This window comes from Dermacentor albipictus, chromosome 5 (assembly GCF_038994185.2).
Source record: "Dermacentor albipictus isolate Rhodes 1998 colony chromosome 5, USDA_Dalb.pri_finalv2, whole genome shotgun sequence".
Classification (NCBI taxonomy): Eukaryota; Metazoa; Arthropoda; class Arachnida; order Ixodida; family Ixodidae; genus Dermacentor; species Dermacentor albipictus.
Window position 1 is genome coordinate 63,077,569 of NC_091825.1, and position 13,215 is coordinate 63,090,783.

Here is a 13,215-nt window from a genome sequence, read left to right on the forward strand (position 1 = left end):
CTTGAAGACTGACCATGTGGGTACGTCACTTTCGTAATTGTGAAACCAGAAATTGACGTGAGTTAACTTCGCTGGATCACCCCACTTGTGCGCGCTCACCCGTTCACATGACGCGTACCTGTCTTCTACGTCTTCGTCGTCTGCACCGCTAAAGATCTTGGGGTCCCATTGTCGTGGAACGTTGGTGCAGGTAACGGACTGTGGCGTCGGTGCCGTTTGGGATGAGCTGTCGCTCATGGTGGGCGGTTGCATTCTTTATCGCGGCTACAAGGTCTTAAGTGACGGGGTTTGAGTCCCAGCACCTCCACCAATTGAGAAGAGGTTTATTGGCGGCTCCTAATGCAAAGGCACATCGACCGGAGACGGCGAGACAGCCCGAAGCACTGTCCAAAAAGACGCCAGCAATCCACAGCGCGAGCCGAGCCGTGCCGCGCGTTGGCGATGCGGCTGTGCCGCGAGACGCGTCTTCTTCTTCACACATGGAAGAAAAATCTTCGTATTTGTTGTCAACATTATAAATCCGTGTTAGAGATACACTGCCCAGCGAGGCCTTCATCATTGTTATTATTTGGCGAGTTGTTTTAGTCAAATGTGGCCACTGTATCAATGCGTAAAAAGAATAGTCAGGTGCGGATTTTGTACGAAAAGGCTTGCTACTCCTTTCGCCCTTCTTTGAAACAGGAGAAAACGCACAGGCTGTTAACACGACGGCGTATCATGTAGAGGATGCATATACTTCACGAATACCATAACAGCAACCGCCTGAAAGAAACTTTCTTGGTTAAGATCGAACACCAATCAACTGCACGCGATGAAATGTTTCATAATGGCCCACAATAGGCTCTATCGACAATATAGCACATTCATGCCACAACGGAAGCAATCAGTTGCTATGGCGAGGCGCGCATTGTTCGCTACACCCAGCAGTTCACTACAACTTCGAAATGAAACCATAAAGTAGTTCTTTACAGCGCCAATTACACCTTGAAGGCCCCTCGCCTTCGCTCAGGGGGTCCGCGAGCTGCAACCAGCACAACAAAGGACCAGTGGCGCAAAGAACAGAAACCGCTTTAATTTACGATGTAATGAAGCATTCAAACAATTACCGCAGTTTCGCGGCCGATAAAAGAGAGCAAGGCGAAGAAGCAAGTAGCAGAAGAGCGAGGCAACCGAATGTACAGGCAAAAGGGAGCGACGAAAGAACGGCCGTTACAAACTATCAATCACCACAATCTTACGGTCGATAAAAGAATGCGTAAGGCGGAAAAGCAAGGAATCACCGAACCGGGCGCGCAGACACAGTCGCAACAGCGAACAACAAAACCTCTCTTTCACGCGTACACAACGCAAAGACGCTTTTCCCTCGCTCCGGACGCTAGGACGGCCCGCGATATATTACACGTGTGTGTTTCATTTGCAATATATTGCATTACCCTCGTTACAATACCTGTACATTCCGTGTCACTTGCTGCGGAGATTCAATAAAAACAAACTCGCATTTCGGCTGTTTACGAACTCGCAGAAGGCTTCGTTGCATGTATATTCCAACTCGTTGGATCTGGAGCGTTTTTTTGTGTGTTTGCTTAGAAGGCTTCTTGATTTTCTGCTCACCCCAGCCGACTACAACTTCTTCATATCCTCGTAGATGGTACATGCGTTGAGGTATATCATCATCAACATCACGGTCATCAACCAGTGCCGAGGGCTGCGACCGAAGAAGACGACATCGACGAATCTGGCAACCTCCCCTCTGTGCCCATTCTGTGCATTAGATGAGACCATAGATATTTTTTTTGTTATATTGCCGCCGTTTTTTTTTCTTTAAGCGAAAGCATTTTAGAACCAGCGTTCACGCAACATAGTTTAAATTTTACATTTTAAGTATCATTTATTTAGATGCCTCCTCTCTTGGAAACTACCATAGGGGTGTCTGCTCAGCCGTGGAGGAATTCATACTTGTTTCGACACGATTTTCCTAAATTCTTCCTACATATTTTTATCCGATTCCGCATGACACTTTTATCAGTTTTTCTAATGCAAACATATCCCCAATGCGACCTAAATCTTGTCCAATCCCTCACAGTGGGTACGCGCCATCGAAGACGGCTATACTATCCCATCGTGCATGGTCCGGCACAATGAGTCGCCAGGAAAATCGGGTGAGGCGTTCTCGCTCGACGCCGTGCCATAGGTCGCCTCCTCCACTGCAATCCTCTACACGTATCCGGAGCTCCGCGATGACCGCTGCATCGGAGCCACCCGCAGCTGTGCCCTCCGGCAGCCGACAGACACCGTTAATCGCGCCCACCGACACAGATCCCTTGGCAGAGTTGTCGACACTGATGACGTACTCGGAGGAAATGTTAGACCACCTCCCCACTGCCGAGGAGGCCCTAGCCGCCGATGAGGTCGAGGATGTTCAGATGGTTGAGCAGATGCAACGTCAGGCAACATCGCTGATCTGGCGATTGGAGTACGCCAAAGACCTTCTCGAACTGGATGTGCGGGACCTCGACTCCAAGCGCAGTGGCTTGAAGCGCGAGAATAAGCACCTACACGACGCCCTCTGTCATGAACGCGAGAAGCTGCTGGCGCTGCGTGAGGTCAACAACGATATCGAACCGAGCGGTGGTGCTCAAACTCCTCCTCGCCCTCCCCCTCGGCGTAACAAGCGGGACAAGCCCAAGTAGGTCCGTCACTGCCTGTGGACGCCGCCGACTCCCGCCCACAAGTGAGAAGTAGAAGAGGACTTTTATTTGTTTGGGAAGGTTCGACGGATCGATCGGCATGCGGGATTCCAACTTTGGCCTGACTTTGCAGTGGATCCTGGCTGACCGCGGCGATATGCTGTATTGGGAATTCCACCTTTCAGGAGCTCCAACCAGAGAGATTGTGACAATTTCAAGAGCGTGAGACCGGTCAGTCGTGAGCTACCCAAGCATCTTTAACTAGACAGGCTCTCCGCATCGGCCAAGGACACGGGCGGCAGTTCACAGGAATAACTGAAAGACCGGGACCAAAGCTGCAAAGCTAGCTACTGAAACTTGGCTAAAATAAAAGATGAAACACAAAACAGCTTCTCTTTTTATTGCGATAGAAATCATACGGACGCTTCAGGGTTGCTCGCAGTGCTTGCGTTGGCACCGGCGATACCTCGATGTGCTGTCCTGGCAATTGGGGGGGGGGGGGGGGTTAGTCGATATGTGTCCACCTAGTGGAGGACATGTCCATTTGGTCTTCTCATGAAGTTCTGATTACCCAGGCTGTAGTATGCGTCAGAAGGATACAGGCGCCCCCAACCATTCAGCACTTCAGCAGGGGTGCTATGCAGGATGCGCCGTGTTTCTCGTTCACCCGAGTTTTACCCGAGTTTGCTCGACGGCAGTCAGTGAACCGAGATCCGTGCAGGCAAAAAAATATGTAGACAAAGAGCCGCGTATGACAACATGAGCGCACCCTGCGCGGCACGCTGCTCCCACGTTTCAAGCGCAGAAGGCTGCACAACGAAACGCGCCAGCGCCACGTATTGTTATCAACGGATTATCGCAACTTAGCGATACCGTGACTGTCCCGCTGTCTGTCTGCACACTTGCCGTGAGCCGCTTGCCACGCCTTTCCCGGGCGCGTCAAGGGCGTGCCTTTTCTTTCGGGCGCTATCTTTCTTTCCTCCATCGAATGCGAACAGGGTACATGCGGCGCATTCTTGCACCTACACTTTCACTCAAACGAATACGTTAAAATACAACAAATAAAATAACGAACAGTTTTATTTCTCTAAGTATCTGTTTTTTTGTTTTCAACACTAGAAATTTGTGCTGACAAACGGAGATCGAGCAAATTATTAAATTTTGCACTTCTTGCCGTGAGTGGCGACAGTGAGGCGAAAGCTTAGAAGCGGTACATTGAAGCGGGTCGAACGCACGAGGGCGTTCATACGGTGATAAGTCGCCTAGGGGCGCTGCAGAGCTATTCTCAATAATGTCGGTCATGATCCATGGAGGGTCATGGCCACACTTTTTCTATTAGGGGAATAGAAACGCAGCGCCGCGGTACGGCTGTTCATCGCAGGCGCTTCACTAGGCCATTAAGGCCCCCGCTTTACCAACTAAAAACGACACAACGGCTGTCGCTGCGAAATGGCGGTATGTTATTTTAGAGTGCGTAGTGACGCAGTTCAGTGAAAATGTACCAGTTTATCTTTGTCCGCGAAGCCTCTGCGATACATTGCGAAAAGTGCGTGCTTCCCCAGCGACACAATTCATCGCTTGTCATCGCTTGCCCAGTGAAGGTGCCTCTGAGCGCATGTACGCAGTATATGAGTGTGTTGTGCAGTCGAAGGTGCTTGCAGATTACCTCTGCTGGAGCCAGCAGCGATCGCAGATGGATATCGTAACGACACCGGAGCACTCGCATTTTGGCGGGTGAGGGCTCTTGTGTGCAGTTATGAAATTAATTTCGAACGGAGATAGGTGTTGGAACTGTTGAGTGCGCAGTGCTTGTGATGAAGAAATGCCATTGCACTGGGTCTAGAAGAGCGAGCGATTCTCAGACGCTGATCGTGTTCACGACGCTGTGGCTCCGTTTCATCACCGATGACAGAGCAGCCATCTCAAACGACTGCTGCAATAGGCACTCCTCAGCATCGTCGTCCCCCTCGCCGCATCGACGACTTGTAAGCAGCTACAGTGACGTGCCGATAATTATTTATTGCGCGCTACGCGCCACAATGCAGGCCATGAAACCGTGTTGTGCGGCCATCTCAGCCCGAGAAGATGTATGCATAAGCCAGCGACAGTCAACGCTTTGTTTTTGATAGTGGTGCTCAGTACATCACCGATGACAGTGCGTTGTGCGCGTTTTATGTCGGCGGTCAAGATTGTTGATGCCTCTCAGCTCGACACCGCGTCGCTGTTGCCGGAAGATAAGTTGGGCGTGGCCCAACTGTAGTGGGTGCGCGCACAAGAGTTACATGCCTCGCGCGGGGCGTGACCTCTGGTTTTGATTGACAGGCGAACTCGTGCTAAACTCGTACATCGCGAAACCCCCTCCGAGTTCAACTCGGGAACATGGCGGCGGCAGCAGCAGCCTGTTTCATTGCATCCAGCGGCAGCAAGCGTCACTATATATGACCGTCCGGACCCGTTCACCTACATGACCGACGGGGAGTTTCAGTGTACTTTTCGCCTGTCGAAGACATCAGTGCGCTGGCTGTGTGACGACCTAGGCGACGACTCGTCTGCGGAGACAGCGTGGCGGGCTTCATTCGCTCACCGTCGTAGTGCAAGTCATCTGTGCGCTCCGTTTCTACGAGGCTGGCAGTTTTCAGAGAAGCGTCGGCGCCGAGCGTTACATTGGACGTCATCAAACTACTGTTAGCCACTGTGTCAGAGATGTGTCTGATGCGCTTATCGATGCGGCAGTGCGTAAGCGGTGGCTAGCATTCCAGAATACTGCGGCTGAGCGGGCATATATAAAAGAATGCTTCCTACTTCGTGGGTACATTACGAACGTAGTCGGGTGTGTCGATGGAACGTACGTAGGAATTAAGGCGCCTTCAATGTCAGCGTTACTGTGATTAACATTGAAGCAATGTTTAGACACGCCATATTGACAAATTCGTCACTTCTGTGTAGCCGACTTAAATTTTGTGTTAGCGTCATCTCACACGAGGCTGCTTATGAAACTGACTTTTTCGCTGGTTGATGACTTTTTGCCGATTGTTCTACTTGTCTGTCAGGGTGCCTTCCAAATGGCTCACTTTCTCGGGAAAGAGGTTAATTAAGTATAAATAGATAAATGGATATCACAAATTGTGTGAAGCAACCTATGAATCCTAATCTCATGAAGAACTTGCGGTTCTTCATTGGTGAAGTTACTTAGTATGCACAATGCTGAATTTTGGTCATGCGTAATCTATCAGCCGCACTATGAAACAGCGAGGCATTACACAATTTGTTGCAGCGCGAGATGTGGATGTTGCGCCAAGCCGGTTGTGCCTATGCATTTGTGGCGAAATGAAAATGCATTGAGAATCTTAGTGTGTTGGCTTGCATGAAGAAAATACTACAGATTGTTTGCTCTGTTCACCGTCGATGCATGTGCCAGAGGTTCAGTGTATCTTATTCTTTTTGGGGGGGGGCAGCGTTATTCTGTATGGATAAATTGTATATTTTCGTCTCATAATGGGGCTCTCATTCTTAAGCAGTAGAATAATGCACATCCAATGCCCTGCAGAACTCTCTGTACGTGAAGATGTCATGAACCACCAAGGCAAAATTACACATCGGGAGAAATGTGGTGCAGATGCCAATGAAAAGTGGGTCTTTAACCCACCATAATAAAAATAAAAATTGCAGAGCAAATAGACCATTTGTGCAGCTTTAGAATAATGATTACACAAAACGTAATATGCTCAAACAAGTAAACGCTTGATGCAATGCAAAAGTAGGCTGAGCAACATGCAGCGTATATTGACCTCGAACATGTCTCGTAACCTTTATTTTTATTGTAAGCCCTCGCTGTCACACCTTTCCCTCCGGCACTCCCCTTACTGAAACGTGGCACTGTCTTTCCATTGGTGTCAGGAATCAAAGGGGCAAGCATTAACCAGCCTTGCAGCAGCAAGGCTGGTTATTGCTTGCCCCTTTGATTCCTGTGAGTTTAGTGGTAAAGAATATGGCACGTGCATACATACACCTGTGCTGCAAAATTGAGCATTTGTGATTTTTTGGAGAGCTAATTTGTGTTGGGAAATTTCAAAGATGTGCACCATTGTGGCCTAATAACTAGAGCATTGGTGATATTAAAGACTGGGTGTATTGATATAGTAGCTTGAAGTTTAATTGCACAACAATTCGACGGGACACAAGGAAGAGAAATACACACAGCAGAATGCTTTGCTGTGTGTGTTACTCTTCTTTGTGTGCCGTTGAATTGTTGTGCGCTCCAACTTCAAATAGAGCATTGGGCTTCCTTGGTGCAGGACCGAGGAAGTGTGAGCTATTCGACAACATGCTAGTGCGTTGCCACACAATTATGGAAGTCGGAAGGTTTGCAAACAAAGCTTTGCTTTCAAATCCACCTGCTCATGTTATACAAGCACTGATTGAAAGAACCATCATACAAAAATAATGGTGATATCAATGGCCTGTGAAAAGTGTAATTTGTATATTGACACTGTTGACATAATAGGTGCCATACCGACCTCAAAATTGTACTGGACAGAGCAGTTTGTTTCCTATGTGAAGCACAACCTCCCATTACATGCTGTGCAGACAACCAAGCTCAGTTTGTTTTGACGTGCTACACAACATTCACTGTAATCTGTTTTTGATTCTAAAGAAGTGCCAAACACCACCTCTTTTTCAAGGACATCATGGGAATATTTGGCGAGACCTTTTGCAGCCCCTCATAATGTAAGTGTGGCCAGCCAGCTTTGCTTGGATGCCTTTATAGATTTCTGCTCCTGATCATTGTGTGCTATCAAGTTGCAGAAGTCTATGCAACTGGTGCAAGGCGTTACGTGTTTCTATGGTCGGATACAACTTTAGGAGGCTGCGGAATCTGCACTTTAAGGCAGATGAACACAAGCCTGCACCGATGGGCACGCACTCTAGACTGACATCGTGCCGCCGGACAGACTAATACCTGCTCGTTGGAGAGGGACTATTTCTTTAGACGTGGAGGCAATCGGCTGCTGCGTTTTGGTCATCTGGGCGGGGCCTCTCCTGTCTTCTGAAGTTTTTTCCGACTGTAAAGGATGCTGCTTTTCATACAACACAAAAGGACAAAGTGTACAATTATTTGGCCTATGAAATGGATACATCAGAAGTGTGCTATGCAAGGGCTTAAGATGTGTGAAATATAGTATATGCAATTATAAGACAATGTTAAAGAATATGTGGTATCGAACATGCATGTAATGGCACATTTGAATCGGGATGTGTTCCAGTCATATGCACAGTCTATAGGTGATAGCATTATTAAGCTCCTGCTGTTTCCTGTCTTCATTGTGAATTATACACACCGTTCATCTTGTGGCTAATCAACACGCACTGTATTCTTGCACATAGAAAGAACAAACAGCACAATGACGTGTATGCTGCATTAGTGTATGTTTTTCATTTACATGGTCCAAAAGTGGCACAGGTTGTCTTACGTTTTTGCCTATTTTGAAGGGACACCAATGCATGGTACAAGTCTCCTAATATGCACAGCACAATGTTTACTGCAATAATTTTATTCATGTTCTTGAATAATCAACAAAATATTAAACTGAAAGCTCCTTTATAAGGTGCCTTCTGTGGGCTCGACAGGAGAGCAGTGAAGGCACTGATACTACTGTTGCAGAGCAGCCCTCTGGACCTCTGGCACACTCTCAACAGCACGTGCCTGGCGCTCGCCTACTGCCACCAGGCAGTTGAGTGCCTCCAGCAGCAGAATGTTTTGCTGCAAAAAAGTGTATTGGAATGAATCAGCCGTATACAAACCATTATTTACAAAGAAAAATGCTCATTGCACTATTAGTACTAAGTGCCCTTAACTGTGGAAACCTCTAGTGTAGTATGCATAATAAAACAATGCGTTGGGACAACGTTGCATTATTTTTCGTAACTGTGGTTTTCTTTTTCATAGCCAATTGTCATGTTGATTAGTGTGCCAGCAGCTAAGGTGGCCCTGCACCTTCACGAGTCTCTACTGTCAGGACCACAAACCTAGGGCGCTATAACGTAAAACTATTCCAAACTTTTCTATTCCAATTCTGCTATCAGCCCTCCGCGATTGGTCAAAAACTTTTTTCGACCACCCTCCACTTCACCTGTCTGTCACGCGACGTTACAAAAACCGCAATACCTCCCCACCTGATATGATGTGTGCACACTGATTATGCATGATTTGACAGAAAAAAGACAAACACTTATTTCTGATTCGACCCCTTTTCGCCATTAGCCCTCGGCTATTGGTGAAAAGTTTTCGGGCTGCACCCACTTCACCTGCCTGTCACGCGACGTCACAAAACCGCACGAACTCACCGCGTCAAAGTGACGTGTACGCGATAAAGATGCATTAATATGCCGAACAAAACTGAATTTTTTTCGGAATAGCCGCAGGCTGCCCCGTTCCGGAAGGAATAAAAGATAGCTGCCGCCGATCGCTGAGACGCTGGCTACTCGCACCTGCCGGAGAGCATGGGTGTATTTGCGTATAATAAAACTTCTTGCGTGACCGTGTAACGTTTTCAAGCACTTTCGGCACGTTTACTACCTCATTCTGCCAACTCTTCTTTGCTGAGGGTCAATTTTAGCGTCATTCTTAAGCTTCCGTTGCATGCCGCCGCGATTTTCGACCAGCCACCACAAGCTAAGTAAGGGAAAGCCGACCAATCGCAGACGCCAGCACCACCCTCTTCATCCGGTTATCGGTTTTCAGTGCAGTGGCTCGGCCCCATCGAATCCCTCTCCACTTGAGCGTTCTCCTCGCTTCTTGTGAGCCAATTAGATACAACAAGCCGCTCAGTGTAGGCAATGTTATTCGTTTTTCAAGCAAACAAAAGGGACGTCCTATGAACGAGGAGAGCGTTTGATTGGTCTGTTCCGACAACCCTATGGGTGACCGCCCGGTGCTTGCGTCGGTGGTTACGCAAATTTGACGTCAGGAAATTGGAATAGAAACATATTGGAATAGTTTTACGTTATAGGGCCCCTATTTTTGTTTGCTGCAAAACAAATGCCTCACCCTACAATCCCTTCTTATACGATCTGATTGCATCCTATGCCTACAAACATCATATTTTTGTCCCATTACGCAATTTTCTACCACCCTTCGACTGTAGTTCTCTCTCCTTGACATCCATTCTGTAACGCTTATGTAATGACCTGTTATGAATTGGCAACAAGTGATAGATTACGCGCATGGCCTACCTGCCGATTCCTTTTTTTTTCTTAATCTCAACTAGCATATTAGTTGCCATGGTTTACTACGCCAGTCTTCCTGCCTTAATGCTATCTCCAACAATTTTTGTTACTTCGCTTTCTGCACAGTCATTAACATCTCAAGTTTCTTTGTTGACCTCCAGGTTTATGTCCCATATTGCATAACCGGTAGAATGCAATGATTCTAAACTTTTTTCAAGGATATCGGTAACGTGGCGATCACGATTCGGTAATGCCTTCCATGTGCTGTTCAACCCGTGAAATTGTTGTATAAGTTTCCTGCTTTATATCAGTACCTGCTATTGATATTTCACCTGGATAAAGATACTCTTCCATAAATTTTGCGGGCTTAATGTCACTCATGAATTTCTGTTATCTCACCAAGTTAGTGAAGGTTACCTTCATCTTTTCCATATTTTCGCGGGCCCACTTGCATGTAGAAGCACGAACACTCATTGGTTCTCACTGCCTTCTTTAAACTGCTGGACATTCAGTTCGTTACTACGAAAGCGACTTAATCCGTGCACTCTAATTATGCTAAATATGAAACAGTAGAAATACACTTATCTGCAGTTTGTCGATGCCTCCTTCACTGTGTTGGTAGCGATATCCATCGTCGGTGCCACCTCCTTGTCGCATCGTAGCTATATAGGATGTAATGTAACAGTATGTAATGTTCGTGACGCTCGCAGAAGCAGCACCGGACAAGTTGTTTCTTCGGCATTGCGCCGTGAACAGTAGGTGCGCGTTGCGATCTGTAAAATCGCCGATGCTATTGGCAGTCTTTCGCGGTGCACGGAAAGATTGCTCACGGAGGAACAGAACTATCCAAGAAATAGTGGTCATCGTCGAGCCTGATCACTACGTCGCGCACTGCAAGCTCGTTGTAAGAGTTTGTTTACACTGGGCGCCTCCGATGCTTAGCCGCCATGCTCGCCCGGTGAATGGATGTGATGACGCCACCACAGCGTTCCCTCGCGGTATAATGCGAAGCGTACTAAATTACAAATTAGTCTAATGCACATTCAGTGTACATGTTGTAGGCTTTAAAATGCTTCTAAACCACGTTAAACTAACATAATATTGTACTAAATGCGTTTGTTTTATAACTCGCTTGTGCATGTAATGCACTCGGTGGAACGACAAGCAAGTGAAAGAAGGCACGACCATGCACCTACGGTATGATCACGTGAACCCCTGTTTGTCGACCGCCCAGAAGGCAACGCCCAAGGAATGATAACCAGCCAGAGTGAATCTAGATAAACCAATGAAACTGGAGGCTTGTCGAAAGATAAACTGTGTCTCGGCACCATTCGTGCTTTCTTCTTGGGGTGTCGCCAGAGCTCGTGAAGATCCCGAGTTTCGCCAAACTCGGCGCATCATGCATAGCACCCCAGTAGACGAAATCGTCTTGCCTACTAGGTGGATACTTGCACAATACACCCCCTCTCCCCTTGGTGTCAACGCTCACTCGTGACCGGCGCGTGGAGTGTTAGAAAGCCACCAAAGATGTGCAGTGCCTTTGTCTGCAAAAGTGATGAAACCAAGTGAATCCACCGTAACATTCCACTCGGTCGGCTTTGCCACAAACAGGGAATCGGTCTGGCTTTCGCTGCTGGCGTCGTGCGAACACACAGTTTTATTCCAGCTAAAAATCTATGTGTACGCCGAAGAGTGGTGCATACACTGGTCTGAGTTTAAGACGAAGAGGACGTTAATGTATATTTGTCTAATGCTTCGTTTGCGCGCTGAAAACGCCGACTGCTTTCCTTAGGTATATTTTTGTGCGCCATCGAAGGTGGATGAATGCTATGAGCATGCCCTTTGAAAGGGGGCGGTTAGATGCGCCACCAAACACTTCCTATTTTGCCTAATGTCCTACTTCTCATCAAACAAAAGCACAAACGAAGAGTTTCCAGCATTAAACTTTCATAACCACTTTTGGGAACGTTGTTTTTGTACGTTTCGGTTGTTTACGGTCTCCCTAATTTTCTGCCATCAAGTGTCAAATCGCATCTTACCGATCTCTGTAGCCGACATATTAACTTTCCCCATGATATCCCTCAACTCAAGGGCTTCAAGGAGTCCAGCGGAGCCTAAACCTACGGCTGGGTAGATATCTTCAAATTCTTATAAAACATGTCCCATAGTTTCCCTAGCTTTATCGCAGATCTAAGGTATGCCGATCATGCTCAAAAAGTAAACAGCTTCCCTTTGACTTACTAAAATAAATTTTTTCCTGATGTTGTTTTTACCAGGGGGTTGTCTCAGCCTCTCTGACTTTGCGTTCCACGTTCTTTTTGCGATGTTGCTTACTACACCGATCGCGTACTTGCTGATAGGCTTCCTACTTCTTTTCCTACACAATGAATCAATATTTTTCTTGTGCAAATACTTGAACACTCTCGCAACGCATTTACTTTGTTTCATGTTCCTCAGTCGTTATTCGCAATCAATTTTACGCTTAGCTTCCCTCGCTTCGAACTTGTCCAGCCCATATACATGTGCAATCTCTACTGCTTTATTTGTAGTTTTCGCGTGAACGGCCAAGGCAAGGTCTCCAATTGACCATTGGTTGCCAACGAGATCTGATTGTATCGCTGACTTCAATCCAACAACCGCGTTTCCAAATGTAAGTCTTGGAACCCTTACACCTTTCCGCATGCCCCGGAGCACATCGTACCTAAGGTATCCCAATAGCGCTCTGTGTTTCATTATGGCCACATTTCTCTTGCCCTTTCCTCTAATTTTTTTCCCTGATTCCATATATCTATTTCCTTCGTTTGTCCATGTGCCGAGGTATTTCTATTATTTTACTCGATTTACTTGCTGGTCCTATATTGACACTATATGTTCACTGTTTCAATTGAATACCATAAGACCTGATTTTTAAAGCGAAGCTTTCTTTGCCGCGTTCTTCGACTTTCCCGCTGAAGCTGCTGCTGTCCGGCACACCGCTAATGCCGGCCACGTCAGGACGTGGTCAAAACGTGGCCATGTCACAAAAACACAACATGCATGCGCTGTCGGTGTTTTGTTTCATTACATTTGTTTATGAGCTGTAATTCTCAAAATTACGAGGAATAACTTCGTAAAGAATGTAAGACAAGGTATGCACCACGTGGAAGGCCTGCGCGGTTGCGGTTCAGAATGATTATTTGTCACGCGACGCCCGCAACGTCTACACGAGATTTTGTGCGACAAGGGGCCCTTCACCCTATCGCGTTAGTACATGACAGGGGTGTGGCACAAAGGAAAGACGACCAGAGAAGCTCGCGTCAAG